The following is a 24,664-nucleotide window of genomic DNA, read 5'->3' on the forward strand; positions in this document are numbered from 1 at the left end:
AAATTCTTGAAATGGTAGAAGATGCCATAGAATTATCAGGGTGTGTTCAAGGTGTGCTCATTGACCACAAATTGAGCTTGCCCCCAGGCAAATAATGCAAAAAATGTAAATCAAGTCATAGGGTTGTACGGAGACAGACCCTTCAGTTCATGACATCCTAAATTAATCTAATCCCATTTGCCAGCATTTGGCCAATATCCCTTTAAACCATTCCTATTCATATACCCATCCAGACACCTTTTAAATGTTGTAATTGTACCAGCCTCCACCACTTCCTCTGGAGCTCATTGCATATACACACCACCCTCTGTGTGAAAACGTTGCACCTTAAGTCCCTGTTAAATCTTTCCCTCTCACCTTAAACCTATGCCCTCTAGTTTTGGACTCCCCTGCCATGGGAAAAAGACCTTGGCTATTCATCCTATCCATGCCCCTCATGATTTTATAAACCTCTATCAGGTCGGCCCTCAGCTTCTGACACTCAAGGGAAAATAGCCCCAGCCTATACAGCCTCTCCTTATCGCTGAAACTACCCCAACCCCAGCAACATCCTTGTAAATCTTTTCTGAATTCTCTCAGGGCTCCTATAGTAGGGGAACCAGAATTGAATGCAGTAATCCAAAAGTGGCCTAACCAATCTCTTCATCAATTTTCTTTGAGTTTTCCAAAGAAATGACAATCAAATTAATGAGACACAATTTCCCATGCACAAAGCCATGTTAACTATGCCTAATCAGTCTTTGCCTTTCCAAACACATGTAAATCCTGTTCCTCAGAATTCCCTTCAACAACTTATACACCACTGACATCAAGCTCACTAGTCTACGGTTTCCTGGCTTTTCCTTACCACCTTTCTTAAATAAAAGCACCACTTTAGCGACCCTCTAAGTGTTCTGGAATCTCAGCTGTGGCTATCGATGATATAAAGGGCCCAGCAATCACTTCCCTAGCTTCCTACAAAATTCTAGGGTACACCTAATCAGATCTCAGGGATTTATCCATATTTATGCATTTGAAGATAAATCAGCACTTCCTCTTCTGTAATAGGGACACTTTTCAAGATATCACTATTTATTTCTCCAAGTTCTCTAGATTCCATATTCTTCTGCACAGTAAAACACTGATGCAAAATATTGGTTTAGTATCTTACCCATCTCCTGCGGTTCCACAGACAGCCTTGTTGATCTTTAAGAGACCCTACTCTCTCCTGAGTTACCCTATTGTTCATAATGTACTTATTAGAATCTCTTTGGATTCTCCTTAAATCCATAGGCCAAAGCTATCTCATGTCCAATTTTTGCCCTCCTGATTTCCCTCTTAAATATACTCATACTGCATTTATATTCCTTGAGGGATCCACTCAATCTCTGCTGTCTACCTGACTTATGCTTCCTTCTTTTTCTTGACCAGAGCCTCAGTTTCTCTAGTCATCCAGCATTCCCTACACCTACTAACCTTGCCTGTCATACTAACAGGAACATACTGCCCCTGGACTCTTGCTTTCTCATTTTTGAAGACCTCCCACTTTCCAACCATGCCCTTGCCTGTGAATAGCCTCTCATCAACTTTCAAAAGTTCTTGCCTAATAACATCAAAATTGGCCTTACTCCAATTTAGACCTTTAACTTTTGGGTCCGGTCTATCCTTTTCCATAAATATTTTAAAACAAATAGGCTTATGATCACTGGCCCCAAAGTGCTCCCCACTGACACCTCAGTCACCAGCCCTGCCTTATTTCCCAACAGAAGGTCAAGTTTTTCTCCTTCTCTAGTAGGTACATCCACATTCTGAATAAGAAAATTTTCTTGTACACATTTAACAAATTCCTCTCCATTCAACCCTAACACTATAGCAGTCCCAGTCTATGCTTGGAAAGTTAAAATACCCTCCTACTACAACCCAATACTCTCTATCTTACAGTTTTAAAAAAAATTCATTCATGGGATACAGGCATCATGAGCTGGATCAGAATTTATTGCCCCTCCCTAATTGCCCAGAGGTCAGTTAAGAGTCAACCACATTGCTGTGGGTCTGGAGTCACATGTATGCCAGACCAGGTAAGGATAGCAGATTTCCCTCCCTAAAGGACATTAGTGAGCCAGATGGATTTTTTTCCTGACAATTGGCAATGGTTTCATGGTCATCATTAGACTCTTAACTCCAGATTATTATTGAATTCAAATTCCAACATCTGCCATTGCGGGATTCAAACCCAGGTCCCCAGAACATTACCTGGATCTCTGGATTAATAGTCTAGCGATAATACCACTAGGCCATCGCCTACCCTAGGTATCCTTACAAATTTGCTTTTCAATTTTCCGCTGACTATTGGGGGTATATAGTGCAATCCCAATGAGGTGATCATCCTTTCTTATTTCTCAGTTCCAACGAAATAACTTCACTGAATGTACTCTAAGGAATATCCTCCTTAAATACAGCTGTAATGTTATCCATAACCACTCCCCCTCCTCTTTTGGCCCCACCACACTTCTATCCTTCCAACAGCATCTATACCCTGGAACTTACCCCCTTCTCTGCCTCACTCTTGCCTGCCTTGACTATCTGACTTGCCCCTCTTCTCATCTATACCGGCCTCAGACTTATCTCTTTGGTCATTCCTCTCCCTCCACTTATTAGTTTAAAGCCTCCCAGTAGCACTAGCAAATCCCCACGAGGATATTGGTCCCCTTCCAATTCAAGTGCAACCCATCTTTCTTATACCCCAGAAGAGATTCCAATGATCCAAAAATGCGAATCCTTGCCACCTGCAGAAGCTCCTCAGCCACGCATTCCATCTGCTCTATCCTCCTATTCCTACCCTCACCAGCACATGGCACTGGGAGTAATCCAAATAATTGTTGCAGGAGTAAGCCATTCATCCCTCTTGGCTCCTGCACCATTCGGAGATAGTAAGAACTGCCGATGCTGGAGTTAGAGATAACACAGTATGGAGCTGGAGGAGCACAGCAGGCCAGGCAGCATCAGAGGAGCAGGAAAGTTGACGTTTCGGGTTGGGATCCTTCTTCTGAAATGGGCTGTGCCTGAGGAGCAGCAGAGGTTGTCGTGGTCAGGGCCAAATTGGGATGGCCTGAATGCGGTTTGGAGTCCATTTGGGATGATTCAGTTCCGTAGGCAGGTACTGAGAAAGGCAATGTGGCTGTACTACCTGGTTTACATTTCTAAAGAAGGGTCCTGACCTGAAACCTCAACTTTCCTGCTCCTCTGATGCTGCTTGGCCTGCTGTGCTCCTCCAGCTCCACATTGTGTTATATCTGCTGCACCATTCAATAGTTTTTTTTTAAATCATTTAGGGATATGTGGGAATTGCTGGCTGGGCTAGAGTTTGCTCCCCATTCCTAGTTGACCTTGAGAAAGTGGTGGTTAGCTGCCTTCTTGAACCATTGCGCTCCATTTGGTGCTAGCATACCCATATTGGCAAGAGAGGGAGTTCCACTTTCTAGCTAATCTGATCACATCATCAACTCCATTTTCTGCCTGTCCCCAGAATCCTCAATTCCACTGTTAAATCAAAAATCTGTCTAACTCAGCCTGGAATATATTCAATCATCCAGCCTCAACTCTCGTGAAGTGAATTCCCAAGATTAACCATCCTGAGAAAAGAAACTCCTGATTATCTGAAATTGAAGGTCTATTATTGTCAAACTGAGCCCCCTAATTTTACATTCCCTCACAAGAGGAAATATCCTCTCAGTATCCAACCTGTCAAGCTCCTCAGAATCCTGGGTTCAGGGAAATTGGTGACATAGTAATAATGTCAGTAGATCAGTAATCCAGAAACTCAGGATAAAGTTTAGGGACATCGTTTCAAATTGCACTGTGGCAGATGGTCATACTTAAATTCAATTTCTAAAAGAATTCTGGAATGAATAGTTATCTAATGGCAACGACATAGACATTATCAGTTGTTGTAAAAATGCATCTGGTTCACAAATGTCTTTTAGGGAAGGAAATCTATCATCCCGACAGTCTGGTCTACATGTAATATAAAAGCCAAATACTGGAAATATGAAATAAAAACCGAAAGTGCTGGACAAACTCAGCAGGTCTGGCAACCTCTGGAGAGAGAAACAGAGTTAACATTTCACGTCCAATATGACTCTTCAAAAGAATAATGTGGTTAACTTTTAATTAGGGACGGGCAATAAATGCTGGCCTAGGCAGCAATATTCACATCCAATGAATAACGTTTTAAAATCCTATCTATTTCGGTAAGATTACCTCTCATTCTCGATCTAATAAGCATGAGCCCAATCTTTCCTCATAAGACCATCCCTTCATCCCAGGATTCAGTCTCATGAGCCTTCTCAAGCCTGCTTCCAATGCAAGTATTTTGCAATTTACATAAGGAGATTAAACCACATACAATACTGGGCATGGTGTCATCCGCACCCTGAACTTTTGTGGCAAGAGTTTTACTCTCATACACCGTCCCACCTGCAATAAAGGTTAACACTGTGTCAATTACGTATTGTTTTAGTCAGCCACCTTTGTGAAACTTCAGATGAAATTGACATTGGAAAGAGCTGGCCTCCTTCACAACATGCCCTCCCATCCACCCTCAGTTTTAAGTATACTGCAGCTACCACTGCAGAAACATCTAGGAGAACACACGAACATAAATAAGTGGAGATTCGAAAGGTAAGAAGACAAAGGCAATCCAGCCTCAGTTCAGGCTGGTGGTTACCAAGGAGACCAGATAGATGGCAGCGTGAACTGAAGTCAGTGTGAAGTCAATGACTTCCAGCATCATAGGCCAGCTGGCCTGGAACCCGAGACCTTAGAGCTCAGCCTTCAGCAGCTGTTACATAGTGCTGAGCTTCACTGCTGTGTAGTGCATTCACAAGGTGACTGACAAGCTTAATAGTCAGCTTGGGCCCGGGAGTCCAATTCTGGGCACTGTATATTTTGGAAAGGATGACAAGACCTTGGAGAGAATACAGAGGAGCTTTACTAGAATGCCATTGAGGATGAGGGATGTTCTGTTCTTTGGAGGTCAAGGCGACCATGGTTTTGTCATAAGGTTAACAGGTACTGCATTAATACTAAAACTGCTGTTTCATTTGCCTCCTTAGGACAAAGAAACTGGAGGTTTGATAGTGCTTCAAAAAATCATAAATCATTTTGGTGAATAGTAAACAAAGAAAAACTTACAGAACAGCCCATAAAGAGAGGGGTCTAGATTTAAGGTGATCCGGAAAGCAGAATGAGGTGACGCAAGGAAGCATTTTTAAACAGAGCTAATTTTTTTTTTAAGAATCTGGAATGCACTGCCTGAAAAGGGTGATGGAAGCACCCCACAGATGAGTAGCAACTTTTAAAAAGGGAATTTGATAAATACTTGAAGAACCTGATGAATCAGTGCAGGAGGCGGCCATTCGGCCCCTCGTTCCTGCTCCACCATTCGATAAGATGGGAATATTCAATATTCCTGCCTATCCCCAATAGCGTTTCCCCCTCTTTCTAAACAAGAATCTGTCTGCTTTTGCCTTAAAAAATATGCATGGACTCCACTAACACCATCTTCTAAAGATTAGTTTCCACAGTCTCACAAACTTCAATTTCTCCTCACTTCTGTCTTAAAATGGATGACTCCTTAAGATTCAACAGTGACCTCTAGATCTAGATTCTCCCATGCGGAAACATCATCTCCGCATTCACCCTGTCGACCCCTTAGGATCTTACATATTTCAATCAAATTGCATTTTACTCTATACTCCAGCAGATACAGGTTGTTGACTGGCTGGCCGAGCTGGCTTGTTTTTGTTCAAACATTTCATCACCATGCTAGGTGACATCATCAGTGGAGCCTCCAATGAAGTGATGTTATTCTACTCTGCTTGGAATTTATACTGTCCAGTCCGTTATAGTGAGTACTGTCATTTCCAGTTTTGATCTGTATGGGTTTGTATATAGGGGCCAATTCTATATGTTTGTTGATTGAAGTATGGGTAGAGAACCATGCCTCTAGGAATTCCTGTGTGTCTATGTTTGGCTTGGGCTACAGTGGTTACCTTCTCCCAGTTAAATTGATGGCCTTCATTGTCTGAATGTACAGATATTAAGGAGAGTTTGTCATGCTGTTTTGCTGCTAGTTGATGTTCCTATATTCTGATGGCTAGTTTCCTTCCCGTTTGTTCGATGTAGTGTTTGTGGCAGTCATTGCAAGATATTTTGTAAACCACGTTCGTTCTGCATGTTGTGGGAATGGGGTCTTTATCCTTGTAAGCGTTTGTCGTAGAGTAGCTGTGGGCTTGTGGGCCACCATGCTTCCTAGCAGTCTGAGGTGCCTTGTTGTCAGTTCTGATATGTTCTTGATGTAGGGCAGTATGGCCAGTGTGTTAGGTCGTACTGTGTCCTCCTGTTGTTGTCTGACCTAAAGGCGTGGTTTTCCACCCATACTTCAATCAACAAACATATAGAACTGGACCCCATATACAAACCCATACAGATCAAAACCGGAAATGACAGTACTCACTATGACGGATCAGACAGTATAAATTCCAAGCAGAGTAGAATAACACCGCTTCATCGGAGGCTCCACTGATGATGTCTCCTAGCATGGTGATGAAACGTCTGAACAAAAACAAGCCAGCTTGGCGAGCAAGTCAACAACCTCATCCACAACCAGAGCTACAGATTTTTGCAAAACTCCAGCAGATACAAGTCGAGCTGGTCCAATCTTTCCTCATAAGGAAAACTGACCGTTCCAGTTTTGTGCCTATTAGATGAGAAATAATTGCAGAACCATGGAGAAAGCCCCTGCTGGGTATTGAATGTGCAAATATCATCTTGTGTGCTTTAAATTCTGTGATTCGCAAAACACAGTGAACAAAGTGTGCAAGGTCCCAAATCTTCAATCTACTACCTGCTACAATGCAGGATGTAAGAGGACCCTAATCATTAACCATGGATCCCTGCTGGGAAGTATCAGGAACAATTAAGAACCATGTCAATCCTAGAGAGATCATGATTAAGCTAGGGATCCTCACCCCTAAGGCAAGGCTGGAAAAACTCTTGGATGTCCCCCCTGGTAAACTGGTCTCTGAAGAAACCCATGTTCATGAGACAATACATCAAGAGTCCCACACACCACCTTGGATAGCGAATCTCATTTCTTGCTGTTTGAAGGAATATATGAAATTCATCACCAACATAATTTGCCAATATTTAATTCCTCACCTGATCTAATTGAAGAGCAGATTAATTTTCTCTGTCAATGGGTTGCCACATTTCACACCAGCAATTCAGGGGAGGTGATATCCTATTGGTATTAATCGCTGGGCTGTTAACCTAGAGACTTGGATAACATTCTGGGGACCAAGGTTCGAACTCCGCCACAGCAGATGGTGGAATTTGAATTCAATGAATTTCTGGAATTAAAGAGTCTAATGATGACCATGAATCCATTGTCAGGAAAAACCCATCTGGTTCACTAATGTCTGTTAGAGCAGGAAACTGCCATCCTTACCTGGTCTGGCTTACATGTGACTCCAGATCCACAGCAATGTGGTTGACTCTGACCTGCCCTCTGGGCAATAAATGTTGCCTGGCCAGCGATGCCCTCATCCCATGAATGAATAAAATGCACTTCAGAAAATGTGCTTTATTGCCTATAGTGCACTTTGGGACATTCAGACAGATCTGGAGGCAGAGACATATAGCAGCAGACACACATGTATTTATGTATGGCTGTGAAAAAGACATGCACGTAGCCCTATAAATGTGGGTTTTCTCCTTTAAAAAGGTAGGCTCCTTCCTGCAGGCAAAATGCTGGCACCAAGTTCACTCGTCCACAGTGGGACCAGTTCCCACTGTCCACTTCTGCTGCCAGTTACTGTTTTATTGGAAAATAAAGCAAGAAAGATCTTTGTTTATGAAACATAAAAGAACAGACAGCTGGTGGAGACATGTTCAGGGCAGCATAGGTCGATTGCCTTCCTGTTACCTCTTCCCTTCCCCCACCCTGGACACCACCACCACTCACCCCACTGCACCAGATGGCAAGAGTGGAGAAAACAGAAAACACGGAGTTCAAGTCGATTGAGAGAAGATCGAAGGAGGAGAATGCCACTTATCCTTTTAGGCCTATGCTGGCTGAAAATGAGCTACTAAACCTTTTGCCTTATTCCACCTTTGGGTGTGTAGCTGTATACGTCAATGCAAAGGCACTTCAACTGCAGATCCAAATGCATTTTAAATGAGTTTAGCATTTGTCTCTACCACCCTTTCAGGTAATCCATTTCTGCCTCCCACCGCTATCTGCTTGGAACAATTCTAGATATCTCATTAATCACTTTAATCAATGTTCTCAGTTGCAATATCCAATCTACAATCACTAATAATGACTAGGATCAACAGCGCAACCAACTCTCTGTTCAGCCTCCTCTTCTCCAGTGGAAGTGACCCAATTATTCCAATCGTTCCTCGTGACCAAAATTCTACATTTCTGGCAACAACCTCTGCAAATCCTACACGCGATCACATCTTTAGTGTAATTGGACCAGTGACCAGTTGCAGCCTGCCTAACATTTTACAAAGTGAATTTTTACAAAAAAAAAAATTATTTCAAGGGTTTGTTGCTGGCGAGACCAGCCTTGGTTGTCCACGCCTAATTATCAATTAGTTGAGCTAGACCATTTGGGAGGCCGGGTCACCAGACCCGAAACATTAACTCTGGTTTTTCCTTCACAGGTGCTGCCAGACCTACTGAGAATTCCTTTCTGTGTCATTCAGAGATAGTAAGAATTGCCAATTCTGGAGTCAGAGATAACACAGTGTGGAACTGGAGGAGTACAGCGGGCCAGGCAGAATCAGAGGAGCAGGAAAGTTGATGTTTTGGGTCGGGACCCTTCTTCAGAAATGGGGGAGGGGGAAGGGAGCTCTGAAATAAATAGAGTGAGGAGGGGTGGGGCTGGGGAAGGTAGGTGGGATGAGTGCAGGTAAGCAGTGGTGGTGATTGGTCAATGAGGTGGGAGGAGCAGATAGGTGGGAGAGAAGATGGACAGGTTGTGTCAAGTCAAGGAGGTGGGGATGAGAGGGAGGGCTGTCATAGGACGAGGCCCGGGGTGGGGAGGATTTTGAACTGGTAAAGTCCACATTGAGACCACTGGGTTGTCGGCTGGGATTTGAAACAATGCTCCCCCAGAACATTAGCTCTTAGGGCCTAATCCTAACCAATCACATGATTTGCAAGTTGGCTACAATTCCAGAAACTGCCAGCTGTACGATTACAAAGCCAACCTCTGGAATTTCACACTTTTCATTTTGCAAACGTTGCAGTCAACAAAAACAAAAGAACAGCCTTTTTGGAATGCCTCCCAGTCAGAACTGGGAAACAAAAAAGAGGGAACCATTGAAAATATTGTGCCCGCAAAAAGGCACAAGCAGGCCACCATCAATGTCACGCAGCGTAAAATAGATTTTAAACTGGGGCAATGGAAACCTGCCTTATTAACCTAATAGAGTTGTCCAGGGATGATGTCACATGACCAAAACTTCTCTGAAGAAGGTTAATTTTATTTATCCTGGGCCCTTCAAGTTAGTCTGCTGTTGATCCACAACAGAAATCTGGATTCCATGGTGCAAGCTAAGCTGCCTCAAGTCCAAGCCTCTGAGTTCTGGTATTTGCCTCAAAACTGGAACAAGTCTCTGTACATTAACTTGTCATTGCTCATATTCTTCAACTTTAAACAGGATTTCAGCAACTCTTGTATTGGGTGGCTGAAATTGCCGGAATTGAAGTTCCTACAAGAAAGGAGTGTCACTGGGCATTAACTTTCTGACATTCTATAAGTCACATAAATTAATATCCAAATCTTTGGTTATTAAGTAAGTCTTAATTACAAATGCTTTCCTTTTGTCTTCATTGTATGTTTGTGTGCGCGTGCACGTGTGGGTGGGACACGTACGCATTTTCACAATCATTCCTGCGTTCGAATGCATAAATAAACCTCACGTCTCATTTAAACCCCGAAAGAGTTTATTGTGGGTCACTTTAAAAAGTTTGACTTCAAAGGGTTTTGGGGGAGAAACACCCCACAGCCTGTTTCAAAAAGAAAAAAAAAAGCAAGAACACCTTTGCTTGTGGATAAAAGGTGAAAAAAAAAATTTAATTTACACCCCTCCTGTGTCTGTGACACCATTTTTGTACTTTCCTGACCATCTCAGCGATATAGAATCACTAAGTGTGGAAGAAGGCCATTCTGTCCAACAAGTACACACTGGCACTTCGAACAGCACCCCACCCAGACCCTATCCTTTCCCTGAAACCCTGAATTCCCCATAGCTAATCCTCCTAACCTATACATTCCTGGACACTATGGCAATTTAACATGGCCAATCCACCTAACCTGTACATCTTTGGCCTGTGGGAGGAAACTAGAGTACACAAAGGAAACACATGCAGATGTTGGGAGAGTGTGCAAACTCCACACAGACAATCACCCAAGGGTGGAATCAAACCCAGGTCCCTGGTGCTGTGAGGCAGCAGTGTTAACCACTGTGCCACTCCACTGAGCATCTATGCTTCCTTCTGTCCATAAATTTCATCCACCCTACCAACCAATGTCATTGGTAAATTTCTTAAAATGTAGGGACCACAAATCAGTGAAACCACAAGGAGGACGATATGACTCTGTGACCTGGAGACACCGACTGGAAACAACTTTGCAATCACAAAAACGCAACTGTGTACCTTTTTGCCCCCTGTCACTGGGTCCAACTTTCCACACGACTCCATAAGCTCTTACTTTGTGACCATTCTGCCATTTGGAGCTTTTTCAAAAGCCTTGCTAAAATCTACACGCATGATACCATATGCATTATCTTCATCAACCTTCCTTACTACCATCTCAAAAAATTCAATTATGTTAGTGTCAGACACAACATTCCCTCAACTAATCCATGCTGTCTGTTCTTGATTAAATCTGTGCCTTTCTAAGTGACCATATATTTGTTCCCTGAAATTTGTCCAAGTGTCCCACAACTGCACGTTTACTTTTCTAACTTGGGTTGTCATATAGGATCTTGACAAAAGCTTCTCACTAAAAACAACCCACATGAACTACAAACGTTTTCGCCTGCTCAAACAAAAAATGCAAACGAGTTGGGTAGACATTACCATCTCTTAACAATCAGGGGAGGCACTGGCCTAGTGGTATTATCACTGGACTGTTAATCCAGAGACTCAGACAAAGTTCTGGGGACCCAGGTTCGAATCCCCCCATGGCAGATGATGGAATTTGAATTCAATAAATATGTGGAATTAAGAATCTAATCATGGCTGTGATTGTTGGACCCATCTGGTTCACTAATGTCCTTTAGGGAAGGAAACTGCATTCCTGGTCTGGCCTACACGTGACTCCAGACCCACAGCAATGTGGTTGGCTCTTAAACTGCCCTCTGGGAAATTAGGGATGGGCAATCAATGCTGCCTAGCCAGTGATGTCCTCATCCCATGAATGAATAAAGAGGAAAAAAAAAATCCATAGTCACTACAAACATGATTAATCTGTTCTTGCCTAATCGACTATTAATACTTATTTTACAATGCTTTCCAGCAATTTTCCCCACACTGACATGAGGCAGACTGGCCTGTAGTTATTCGGTCAATGCTTTTCTGCACTTTTAAAGGACAGAGGTTGTGCTCCAGTTTTCAGGCATCACCGTCTGCAATGAGTGGAGTCTGGAAAATGCTTGCTAGAGCCTCTGCTACTTCCTCTCCTCAAAATACAGCCTGGTGATTTATCCAACTTTCAAAGTGGCCAAATCCCTCAATATTTCCTAAGAACAGAATCCTTACAGAGTGGAAGCAGGCCATTCAGCCCATACTGACCCTCCAAAGAGCATCCCACCCAGACCTACCCCTGTGACTCTGCATTTCCCATGGCATATCCACCTAACCTGCACATCTTTGGACTGCGGAAGGAAACTAGAGCATCTGGAGGAAACCCACACAGACGCAGGGCGGACATGCAAACTCCAGACAGACAGGCGCCCGAGGGTGGGAATCAAACCCAGGTCTCTGGTGCGGTGAGGCAGCAGTGCCAACCACTGAGCCGCCGTGCTGCCGCTAAGCTTATCCCACCCGAATTTTCACAGCATTATTTATTATTGGAATAACAGCGTCATGGGAATTTTTTTTAAAGCAAAGGCAATTAAATAGCATTTAGGGGCTGATTTTTCAGTTTCTTGATTCGCTCCTGGAATGATAATGTCAGTAACTGAGGCGGCATTTCTTATCTACTCTGATGTTCCTGGTTCTATAAAAGAAGAGAGAGCCACTACAGCAGCTCAAGTGACACCAGCCATCACAGATATCAAACTATGCTTCAATTCCAGTGACCTGCTCATATATGGAATAGTTTGATTCTAAACATGTTGGAGGTAATATTACAAACTTACACAATGGAAGCAACATCACAATCGCCACATGGGACAGATAGAAAATATCACAAGATATTAGCATGGCATGTGGTTATTTCAGTTCTATTCAATTCCAGCATTCAAAATTTTATTCTTGTTTCTCACCCTTCCATTATCCTGCAGCGTGCAGCGGGCAGCTTCTGATTTCAGGACTTCAGCCCAATCTTACAAACAAGAGTAAGACTTCTCAACTCATCACCTATAGAAGGCCTTAAGCAGAACAATATAGGAAACAGTACAGCTTCTGCAGTATCTTTATCACAAGGCAGGATGAGCGTGCTGCCAAGTGCAGAGGTTACCAAGAGTATTTCTTCATGGCCTGTGTGAAGGGTGTTCAGAAACAGATCAGCCATGATATAACTGAGCAACAATAAAGGCCTGAGGGGCCAAATGGCCAAATCCTGTTCCAGTGTTCCCATTGAATAAGAAACCACCCTTTGCATCACACAAAACAAACCTTCAGAATTCATCATTGGCGGTCCCTCATACACGAGGATGACTCTCTTCCACTCTGAGTAATTCCGTAGGTGGCTGTTCAGACCAATACAGATATCACAGGCTCTTTTACACCTGGGGTAGAAGGTGGTTCTGGGAAAGCGTGGGTGAGGCTTTGGTGTGGCAGTACACTCCTTTTGCTATTCCTGCCTGGTTTCCGCTTTTACCCCCAACAGCAAGTCTTGAGGTGCTTAATGCCCTTCCAGATGCTCCTCCTCCACTTTGGACAGTCTTGGGCCAATGATTCCCAGGTATCCATGGGGATGCCACACTTTGCCAGTGAGGCCTTGAGGGTATCCCCGAAGCATTTCCTCTGTCCACCAGGGGCTCGCCTGATGTTTCAGAGCTGGGAGTAGAGCAACTGCTTGGGGAGGCTCGTGTCAGTCATGTGGATGACATGACTGTGGATCTTGCGTCGGCAGCATTGGTGGTACTGCTCCAGCACCTTGAGGTGTCTGCTGTAGACAGTCCAAGTCTCAGAGCCATACAGAAGGCTGAGAACCACCATAACTCTGTAAACCATGATCTTGGTGTTGGATCTGATGTGGTTGTCCTCAAACACCCTTTTCCTCAGGTGGCCCAAGTCTACAGTAGCACTAGAAAAGGACTAAACAGCACATAATCCCCTGCCCTCTTAACTCGTTCCTCCAACTTTAGCTTTGAGCAATGATGCTGGGAGGGAATTTTACAATTTAAAACAAGCTTGCACAATAGGAACAGGAGGAGGTCATCTAGCCCCTCAGTGCTGCCCTGACACTCAGTGAGGTCATAGCTGTCCTGTGATTCACTTTCAGAAAGAAAATCTGGCTCATCAGGCATGGACTAGTCTTTATAAACCAATGATGAGAAGACAGCAAAATAGCCTGTTCCCCCACATATCCTTTGATCCCCTTAACCCTAAAAGGCAGACCCCTCCCACCCCAGCAATGCTCTTCCACAACCTCTTTCATCAGGCAGAAGATACAGAGGCAGGAACACATGCTCCAACAGGTTCAGGAATAGCTTCTTCCCTGCCATTATTAGACTGATGAATGGACTGTCTAATTTCAAGTAATGCTGATCTTGTTAATGCTGATCTTGCTTTGTGCACCTCCTGTGTAGTATAATCTGTATGCCTCACTCTGTCTAAGCACCCTATGATATCTATGTCCTTGCTTACTATGATCTACCTACAAAGCTTTTCACTGTACTTATGCCTACACATGACAATAAATCAAATCAAACTAAGAAATGCAGCAAACAAAAAATACCACCTCACGTGGCAGTCCCAAAGGTGAGGACTAACTTCTAATTGCAGGTTAAAATTTAGACTTCACAGCACCGAAATAGCCCAGGTCGTTCAGTCCAAGTGCTCTATATGCCGCATCTGTGCCTTGAACCATCAGTACCACCCCCAAAACACAAACTCCACCCCAGCTCAGTGCCAGACATCCACTGGAAAATAACCAGTGGATACAGAGGGAATTTTGCTTCCTTTTTAAATTCTAAAACTATTTCTCCCATTGCATTATTTGGGAATGAATCACTTAATCCTCTGTCAAGAACTTAAGGTGACCAGTTATTCCAGTTCTGTCGTGGCTGCAAATTTAAGAATGATAGCATCTAATCCTTTCTTACTTCCTCCCTCCCTTCACGGAAATGTTGTGTTTTGTTTGGGTTAAAAATGTGGTAGCAAAGCCAGTGGGGCTGGGATCCATGCTTCTTCGGAAGATCGTACATTTTTATACATTAAGTGTTAATTCAGACCTCAAACAGAATTAGGCCCAGCTTTCCCAGAGCATTGGACTGGAAATCAGAAAGGTGACACCACCTTAATATTAGATCAGCAGACAAGTCACAGCAGCCTCCACCCTTCAGCAAAGGGAATGGTCAGAAATCTTCATTTTTACCTGAACTCTGCAAACAAATGCAGACTCAGAGACACTAAGTGTCCCAGGCACCAACTCTCAGTCCTGTGTGTGTGTGTGTCTTCTCTCTCTCTTTCCATCTGTGTCTGACATCACCAGTAAATGAGAGGTTGAGACCATGCCATTTCCCCAAGGGAAGATTTGCTGTTTATCAGCTGATGCTCAACGTGAAGCAGCTGCTCACATTTAATTCACTGTCAGATGCCTAAGTCAACAAATAATATGCAGACAATGGAAAGCAGGAGGACAACTTGGCACACTGCAGTGAATACGTTTAAACTGCAACCCTGCTGTATGCACAGAATAGCAGCTAGCCAGGCACAAACTGTGGCTCTCTCTCTCGACCCTCTATTTTAAAGTAATGAGCAACATGGGTTATTAAGCTGAACTCCTTTGTACTATTACAGCCCTAAATGGCCTCTTTGCATTATCACTCACATGGAAAGTAAGAGCCAATACACCATCTTCACTTTAGCTCACTCCGTCCCAGAACCAGTACCACTTCAGAAAGCCTCGCTATAAACATCCAAACAAGGTAATAACCGGCACCTTTACCGCACCCTTCACACCAAGAAGTTGTAAAAAAAAAAGTTTAGGGAGGAAGGAAACTGCCGTGTAATGGGACAAAATTCTTCGAGAACACCAGTTGGCAAAGGGAAGTACAGAAAAAGAACCAGAGAAAGAAATATCAATGATCTCAACAGCAAGGACCACGTGGAAACACCTGCCCAATGTGTGGTGGGGCATACGGCTCTAGGATCAGGCCTATCAGCTACAACAGGACCTACAGAGTGATACAGAGGTTCCTAGGTGGACAATCATACGTGTTAGCATGTGATTACCGATGAAGATGGCACAGCAAACTCACACAAACAAAAACGTGATAAGGACAAGATCATACAATCCTCTAATCCACCAGAATTTTTTCTTCCAAATGACTGGTTTTTATATCTGGCTGAAGGAGCAGATAGAACCCTTCCAACAATCCCACTCCCCACCCTCATCACAATCACCACGGCCCCTGCCCTCCTTCATGTGGAGGACAGCACCTCAGGCAGTGCAGCATCAAGCAAGTGCTGCATTGGAATGTGATCAAACCCACAAACCGATGAGCCAGGAAGACCAGAATTCACCACCCAGTGGGCCCAAACAGTTCAATCAGGAGAGCATCAATCATTTAATCTGAGGGTTAAGGGTTCTGGTCGGGCAATACTTTGGGGCAGCACAGTGGCTCAGTGATTAGCACTGCTGTCTCGCATTGCCAGGGACCCAGGTTCAAGTCCACCCTTGGGCAACTGTGTGGAGTTTGCACGTTCTCCCCTTGTCTGCACGGATTTCCTTCGGGTGCTCCGGTTTCCTCCCACATTCCAAAGATGTGCAGGTCAGGTGAATTGGTGATGCTAAAATTGCCCATAGTGTCCATGGCTGTGCAGGTTAGGTGGGTTAGCCATAGGAAATGCAGGGTTACAGGTATAGGGTAGGGGGTGGATGTGGATGGAATGCTCTTTGGATTCGATGAGCCGACTGGCCTACGACCAAACTATGGGGATTCCATGATCCTTTGCCAGAGGGGTGAGAATGTGGTGTCCATAACTCTTCAAACTGACCGTCCACCCCATTCCCCCAGGCCCAAACACACTCCTACCACTGTCCCCTCCCATTTAAGATCAAGTGCGCTGAAGAAAACAAGCTCCTGCTGCCCCCAATTCAACTCTTGATGACACACAGGATAATCCTCACCTTCTCACAGGGCTCCCTGGTACACAACTCATGCAGAACTGATTTGGCATCCCCGGGGATGCCAATCAGCAAAGCAGATGCAGCCTGTCAGATAAGAGGCACTCAACTGGACAGAATGATGAAGCCCCATCTCACCTTATGGGTGGGGAATACTTAGCAGCCAATTCTTTTCAATGGGTAGAAAGCTGGAGTCAGGAATATTCCTATAAGCTGCCTGTGCAGTTCAGCCAGTTGCCTGGCACATTAGAAAGCTATACCCTTTCAGAGTCTTGCCACGTTATTGTGAATGCCTGACAACACACGCATCACCGTTTCTTAGAAACAATATTTCAGGTGCGATCAGAGTTTGACACCGAGCCACATCTTGGCAAGGAATAGCAAAGGTTTGGAGGGATCTGCGCCAGGAGCAGGCTGGTGGAACTAATTTAGTTTGGGATTATGGTTGGTACGGACTGGTTAGACCAAAGGTTCTGTTTCCGTGCTGTATGACTATGACTCTATGACAGAGGGTGCTTTGTTTTAAAAAGGGAAAATACAAATAGGAGGGTAGGACTTTAAGAGCTAATTGGGGCTAGCAGCAGAGCTATCAATCATGGTGTCATGGAATTGAGGGGTGCGTGACAGTAATGCACAGATTCTGGGAATGATATGAACATTAGGAAATTTTCCCCAACCCCACCATCCTGCATCCATCTGGGAGGAGACGGATTGGCCCAATTCTCTGCAAGGCCCAATGCCTCTGAAGATGAGTAGGTAGGCTAGAGGTTGAGGTGGAGATGGAGATGAAAGCAGTTTAACCTTACTGACCACCTCCATGGGCGAGTACATTGGCAGCTTCAAACAATAAACAAAACAGGCCAGCATACCAACCCGCCCTTTCAGTCTTCCTACTCACCCTCTCCGTCCCTTCACCTCCTAACCCCTCTCCCCATCCCGCACATCCTCGCCTTCATCCTCCCCTTCACGACCCCACATGCCTCACCCCCCACCTTGTCCTCTTCACTACCCCTCACCTTGGCCCCTTCACTACCCCACACCCACCCCCCCGACCTTAGCCCCTTCACAACCTCACTCCCCCATACCCTCCCAATCTCAAAGGTACAAATATTGGATCTTATACCAGGGTGGGGGGATCCTGGCTGTCACCTCTCCCTGATGTGGAGCTCTAACACCAAGTCCTGAGCTCAGAGAGTGAGGCCGTGTAGGTCGGTGAGCAAAGGAAGTGGTGTCTACATGCAACCCCAATTTCAGGAGTTTAGAAAACTCGGCCTCAGCACAAAACACATCCATATTTGGTGTTGACAGACAGCTATCTGGTCAGGTGGCTTTTTAAAGCAATAATTCTCAAGTCAAGTGAGGAGGATTTCAGCGTATCAGCCTTTAAATCGTAGCCTCTTCAATTACTGTCAGGGCCCAAATCATCACACAAAGCACCAGCCCATTAACGTCACCACACAATGGGCAGTAAATTTACTGGACCAGATCAGCCTTCCGCTTCCATTGTAGAAATATAGCACAGCCTCAGTCTAACTTCCACATTCCAACATCTCCAGCAGATTAAATTGCCAAGAAATTCTCAGAGACACAGCACGAGAACCCTCAGTGTGATCAGGAAAGCTCCGGGGGAAGAAATGTGCAGAAAACAGACCTTGTTTCCAAAAGTCTCTGCGAAATGGAGTAAAATGCAAAAGACTGCAGGTGCTGCAAACCCAGAACCGCTTGGAGCTCTCAGCCACTTTAAAAAGTGCTCAGAAAAGATTGACAAGGATGTTGCCAGGGTTGGAGGGTTTGAGCGATAGGGAGAGGCAGAATAGGCTGGGGCTATTTTCTCTGGAGCACCGGAGTCTGAGGGGGATACCTCAAAGGTTTACAAAATCGTGATGGACATTGATAGGGTGAATAGACAAGGTCTTTTCCCTCAGCATAGGTAAGTCCAAAACTAGAGGGCAGCGGTTTAAGGGTGAGAGGGGAAAGATTTAAAAAGGGACCTAAGGAGCAACTTTTTCAGGCAGAGGGTGGTGCGTGTATGGAATGAGCTGCCAAAGCAGGTGGTGGAGGCTGGTACAATTACATCATTTAAAAGGCATCTGGATGGGTACATGAATAAGAAGGGTTTAAGAGGGATATGGGCCAAGTGTTAACACATGGGACTAGATCAGTTTAGGATACCTGTTTGGCATGGATGAGTTGGACCGAAGGGTCTGTTTCTGTGCTGTACAGTTCTATGACTCAGGAAGCCTCTGTCAACTCTGTTTCTCTCAGATAATGCCCGAGAGTCTTTTCAGCATTTTTCTACTTTATTATAAAATCAATATTTTGACATTAGTGGCCTGTAGCCTCTGGATTAGTCGTCTTTCAGAGTGGAATGAACAGTCACTAGCCTACATAATAAAATGTTCAAAGTACATCTCCTAGTCAGCTTTCAAATTTTATACCTGTTCAGCATTCCCTTAGCTTACTCCACAACACCCTTTCTTCTTCTTTACTGTCCCATCTTCACTCTTTCCAATACCAGCACACTCTAAAAAGACAGATAGGCTACTCCAACACAACTTTACAATACTAACACCAACAACATTGCTGGAAAAGTTCAGCAGGCCTGGCAGGATCTTTGCTGTTGTTCCCAATTTACAGCATCCGCAGTTCTTTCAGTTTTTATTTTTGCAATATTACTGCCGCTTTCTCTCCACTGATGCTGCTAGACGAGCTGAGTTTCTCCAGCAATTTCTATTTTCATTTCAGATTTCCAGCATCTGCAGATTTTTGTTTTAGCCTAGCTGCATGGTAAAGATCAGCATTTTAGTACCAAGAGCAGCTCCTGAGGCAATGTCATAATAGTGTGGATTCTAGGGAGCATGAGTAAGGATAACACTATCCTTACAAAGCACAAAACTAAAATCACACCCAACCATTGTCCATCGCTCTCCCATGGCTGAAGGAAAATTATGTTGAACTTCATTGTTATACATTGGCACTAAGTGTTGGATTTTTGCAGATCTGGCAACCACTTGGCAGAACACTACAGTTCACAGAATGGTTACAGCAGAAAGTTGCCATTCAGCCCGTCGTGTCTATTGGTGCTCCCTGCAAGAGCATCTGGCACAGTGCCAACCAGTCAGCAGTCACTTGCCATTTTAATTTAACTCTCCATTCCGACCTCCGTCTCCTGCACGGTTCCAACCAAGCTCAACTAAACGATAAGCCTAAATATGTGCTGGTTAGAGGAATTAGCCATGGGAAGTGTAGGGTTACAGGGATAGGGTGGGGGGGGTGGGTGTTGTCTGGGTGGATGCCGACTCGACGGGCTGGATGTCTTGTTTCCGCACTGTGGGAATTACATAATTCTATAACCTGATCATTTCAACTTTCAATTGGGCATTTCACAGCCTCCCAGAATCAACAAAAAGTTCACCATTTTCACATCAAAACCCTGTGCCCAGTTTGTTGTACCTTTTTAGGGAGGGGCTTTGATTTCGGACAGGGGTCGTTGCTGATAATTTTACTATTCCACTCTTGCTTTATTTTAAATGAAATTCATTCACAACATGTAGGTGTCGCTGGCTGGACCAGCATTTCTAGGCCATCCTTAAATCACCCAGAGCGCAGTTAAGTCAGCCCCTGTACTTTGGCCTCACCTGGCCTGGCCATGAGTGAAACAGATTTGTCTGTTGTAAAAAACCAAAGTATTCGCATGGTCACCATTAGACTAGTTGTTTTATTTCAGACTTTAAGTTATTAATTTCAAATTTCATCATTTGCCACAGTCGGATTCAAACCCATGGCCTTAGAACATTTTAGCCTGGGTTCCTGAATTAATTACCAATCCTCTAGCTTCTTTAGCCTTCTTATTACTGCCTCCTTTATGCCTTGCACTGTCATTCTTTCCACCATTTAGCCTTTCCGGTCTTCTGTCAATTTCATAGAATGCCTACAGTGTGAAAACAGGTCCTTTGGCCCAACAAGTCCATACCAACCCTCAGAGCATCTCACTTGTTTCAGAATAACTACCATCTATACCTTATTTGGAGGAAGCAGTAAAAAGCCACAGCTTCTATTTATACAAGTCACAATGCCATTTACAAAAATAAAAGCAGTTCACCGTGCTTTTAAAGGAAACATGACAAAATCTAACAACAATTCTTCAGATGTAAAATGACGGATCTAACATATCAACAATGTCAACCATCACTCAGTCGGCAACACTCTCGAGTCACAAGATCTTGGGTTCAAGGCCCAGTGCTTAATTACAAAAGGCAAGGCTGAATGCAGCACCAGTGGAATGCTGCACTGTTAGAAGTGCCATCATTCTGATGAGATGCTAAACTGAACCTCACCTGCCTGCCTACATGGTGCTACTTTGAAGAGGTGATGATGTGGAGGTCCCGGTGTTGGACTGGGATGGACAAGGTCAAAAATCACACGACACCAGCTTATAGCCCACAGGTTTATTTGAAAACACAAGCTTTCGGAGCCTCACTCCTGACACCTGAAGGGGAAGTGAGGCTCCAAAAGTTTAATGTTTTCAAATAAACCTGTTGGACTATAACTTGGTATCGTGTGATTTCCGATTTTGAAGAGGACTGGAGGAGATACCCTTGATTCTATCTCAAAAGCAAATTATTTGACCAGAGGAAGATTGCTGTGTGCATACTGTCTGCTGCATTCCCTGTGTAATAACAGTAACTGTAGCACAAGGGTCTTAAAAGGGTTACCATTCAGAAGAGTGCAAGTAACACCACCCACTGGTTTGATGTCAGAGAAGATGATCTTGCATGGATTTCAATGCAGTTGAAAATTTACTGGGATGTAGTACATGGTTTACAAGAGCACATTAAACTAGTTTCTGTTAACGTACAAGACACTCTGTAATCTCTGCTAATTAGACCTGAAGGGCGAATTGCCCCTTTTCAATCCTGACAGCTGTGCCTTAAAAACAACAAAGTACTTCCCCCTGATTGTAAAATGCTTTGAGGCATCTGAGCTTGGGAAAAAACACTGCAAAATAAAGATTTTCTCCCCCATTTCTTAAAACCTGGTGAAGAGGTAGGTTCAATGAAGACAGCTGGATGATAAAATAATTCTAAAAACCTGATGCAGGGCATGGAGTAGAGTGATACAAGAATTGGGAGGGAGGCAAGGACAAAATCTAGAGGAGAATGAGAATTTTAAAAGAAAAAGACATAACTGGAGTAGAAGACAAAATACAGCACAAATGGGCTTTTAAAAAAAAAAGCCACTGTGAGCACAACCAGCATTTAGTTCAACCAAACTAAAAGCAGCATATCATAAGCAAAAAAAAAGGTGCCAATGAAAGCAAAATGAATCTTCCTAATACAAATGCCAATAAATAAAAGACAGAATCTGAGAGGCATGTTATAGGACTCACAGCCAGCAGGCAAACAAAAAGGTTATCCCAGCAATCTAATCAAGCTTGACCACATCTCCAGAGATTTACACATTGCCTCCCTGAACAACAATTCCACAGCTGGCATCCCGCCAAGTCTCACTCCAATAGAATCAGGTTCAAATTAATCAGAAAAACAAAACAGAGAAAAACGTCAGATGCTGGTTGCCCAAGCCGAGCAGAAAAAAAAACTGGCATCACACTGGGGACTGCCATTGTCTGTAAGGGTAGGGTTAATGTTTCAGGCCAATAACGTTTCATCTGAAATGGATGTGTGCATCACTGGCTGGGCCAGCATTTATTGCTGTTTCCTAGCTCCCTTCAAGGTGATGGTGAGCTGCTTTCTCAAACTGATGCTGTCCTTGGGGTGGAGGGACACGTATGAAGGTGTTAAGGCAGGGAGTTACAGGATTCTGACCCAGCAACAGTGAAGGTTCCAAGTCAGGATCAGGCTTGGTTTGGAAGAATTTGCAGGCAGTGGTGTTCTCGTGCACCTGCTGCCCTGTCCTTTTAGATGGTAGTGGCTTTGGAAGAAACTGTCAAAAGGAGTCATCAGTCAGTTTTGCAATGCATCTTGTAGAGATGGCACACATCACCGCCACTATGTGACAGTGCATAAGGAAGTAAAATGTTGAAGGTGGTGGAAGTGGTGCCATTCAATCAAGCTGCTTTGTCCTGGATGTTATCGAGCTTCAATTGTGCTGCAGCTGCACCCATCCAGCAACGTGGGGAGTATTCCATCACACTCCTGATTTGGGTATTGGAGATGGTGGGCAGGCCGTGTGGAACCAGGAGGTGAGCTACTTGCCTCAGAGTTTCCAACCTCTGACCTGCTGTCGTAGCCAGATACAGCAGATTCAGTTCCGATTCTAGTCAATGGTAACAGCCCTCACTCCAGAAAAGTAATTTCAAACCTCCAGTGCTGTCAGCTGTGCTGTTTCCATTCGAAGAATCAATTAATAAATATTTAACCCGCAGCCAGCATCACTAACCACACATATCACTCGGCCTGGTTATCTCATTGCTGTTTGTGGGATCTTGTCGTGCACAATTTAGCCGCTGTGTTTCTTGCACCGAAAGATGCAAAGAGTACTTCAGTGTTCAATGCAGGCCTGGATTTTTCTCTTCATGGAATTTTCGTCCCAAGATTGAAGGCAGGGAGGAGCACTGGCAACTTCAGCTAACTAGTCAGAATGGTGGCTTCGTGGCTAGCACTGCTGCCTTACAGCGCCAGTGAACCAGGTTCGATTGCACCTTCAGGTGACTGTCTATCTGGAGTTTGCAGATTCTCCACACAGTTTCCTCCCACAGTCCAAAAAAAAAAATGCGCAGATTAGGTGAATTGGCCATGTTAAATTGCCCATAGTGTCTGGGGATGTGCACAATTAGTCATGGGATATGCAGGGTTACAGGGATGGGTGGGTCTGGGTGGGATGCTCTTCGGAGGATCAGTGTGGACTTGATGGGCAGAATGGCCTACTTCTACACAGTGGGGATCCTATGATTTCTCCTGTATGCAGGGGGAAATGAAGCTCAACAGTCAGGGAACAATTACACCTCTTACCCCACTACTGGATTCAAAACTGATTATATCAAGACGTTTTCTCAAGGCTCGATATTAATGTGTATTGATGGAGTTAATGCTTCTTTGTCAAAACTGGCAAAAGATGTAGAGAATAATTTGAATGGGGGTGGGGAGAGTTATGAAAGAGTTAACATCTTGGCCTTTGATGCCATAAGGAGAACAGTGATTATAGGAAGTCTGAACAAAGGAGCAGAAGCAAAATTAATAATCCCTCCCACGGAACAAAACTGATAGTTGGCTCTCCAAGTTCTTTCAAGCGCCAAACAATCTATCAATCTCCTACCACTGGGGATCATGCCCCAAAAACCTAGCCGTGCTCTGCAAGTGACTATAGTGATCAAGAATCAGAAGAGAAATAGCATATTGTACTGGCTTTGCTGGGACTGCTGCATAGATTTACCAAAGACAATTCCTCATCTCCAAGCATTTGAGTTACAAGGAAATATTCAACAAACCATGATTACACCGAATTCCCGTAGTGTTTACACCGAATTCCCGTAGTGTTTACAAGGTCAATGATGATTTGGTCAAAGATTTCAAGATAAAGATGATCAGATTGTTTTCTCCCATCTACCCTATTCACATTGACTCTCTCCAAAGATACGAGATTTTGGAGCGGGGGGTGGTGAATATGGAGATGGGGGGAATAGTTTTTTAAAAATAGAGTCAGACCTTTCATGACAAAATTGGGAAATATTTTTACAGACAAAGGGTGGTGGCAAAACAGTAACTGCATGACATTGAGGAAAAGAGCTGGAGGGTGCCAGGGTTGATCTCCAGCTTAGAATCAAAGCAAGGAGGTTGAAGGAAAAACAATTACAGCCAGCCCCAGACCACATGGACTTTGGAGAGAAGACAGCATTCCCATTCGCAAACGCAGCTCAGCGACATTGTTTTAAATTGTTGCACAGGATGCAGACATTGATGCTGATCCCAACTTAGTCCTGAACCGAGAGACTTTGCCAGGCCATTTCAGAGGCAGTCAAGAGCCAAGTACATGATTCCAGGTCTGAAGTCACATGTAGGCCAGAACGGGTATTGATGGCAGATTTCCCCTCTCTAAAGGGCATTAGGTGTGGCTTTACGACA

At 44.2% G+C, this 24,664-nt stretch overlaps 1 protein-coding gene across 1 annotated transcript in view; it reads right to left on the reverse strand.

The window, feature by feature from the left end:
• LOC109921018 (N(G),N(G)-dimethylarginine dimethylaminohydrolase 1-like) overlaps positions 1-24,664 on the reverse strand; it is an 85,907-nt gene that overhangs the window by 21,091 nt on the left and 40,152 nt on the right. The window lies entirely within an intron of this gene.

The sequence above is a fragment of the Rhincodon typus genome, chromosome 35, assembly GCF_021869965.1.
Source record: "Rhincodon typus isolate 14 chromosome 35, sRhiTyp1.1, whole genome shotgun sequence".
Classification (NCBI taxonomy): Eukaryota; Metazoa; Chordata; class Chondrichthyes; order Orectolobiformes; family Rhincodontidae; genus Rhincodon; species Rhincodon typus.